Raw genomic sequence first — 611 nt, 5'->3', positions numbered from 1 at the left:
GATGAGGATGAGGATGAGGACGAGGATAGGATGAGGATGAGGAGGAGGATAAATTGATGACGATGATAGGATGACGATGAGAATGAGGATGAGGACGAGGATAGAATCAGGAAGAGGTTGAGGATGAGGATAAGGATGAGGATGTGGACAAGGATAGGATTAGGATGAGGACGAGGATAGGATGAGGATGAGGAGGAGGATAGGATGAGGATGAGGATATGATGAGGAGAAGGATGAGGATGAGGATGAGGATAAGGACATGGATAGGATGAGGAGGGATGAGGATAGGATTAGGAGTAGAATGAGGATGAGGAAGAGTATGAGGATGAGGAAGAGGATAGGATGAGGATGAGGACGTGGATAGCATGAGAATGAGGACGAGTATAAGATGAGGATGAGGATGAGGATGAGGATAAGGATGAGGATGAAGATAGGATGAGGAAGAGGACGAGGATAGGATAGAAGGAGGATAGGATGAGGATGAGGATAAAGGACATGCATAGGCTGAGGATATGCATAGAATGAGGATGAGGACGAGGATAGGATGAGGAAGAGGATGAGGATGGGGATGAGGATGAAGATAAGAAGAGGATGAGGAAGAGGAGGAGGAT

Source organism: Lupinus angustifolius, chromosome LG08, assembly GCF_001865875.1.
Source record: "Lupinus angustifolius cultivar Tanjil chromosome LG08, LupAngTanjil_v1.0, whole genome shotgun sequence".
Taxonomy (NCBI): Eukaryota; Viridiplantae; Streptophyta; class Magnoliopsida; order Fabales; family Fabaceae; genus Lupinus; species Lupinus angustifolius.
Note: the sequence above shows the minus strand (reverse complement) of the source record.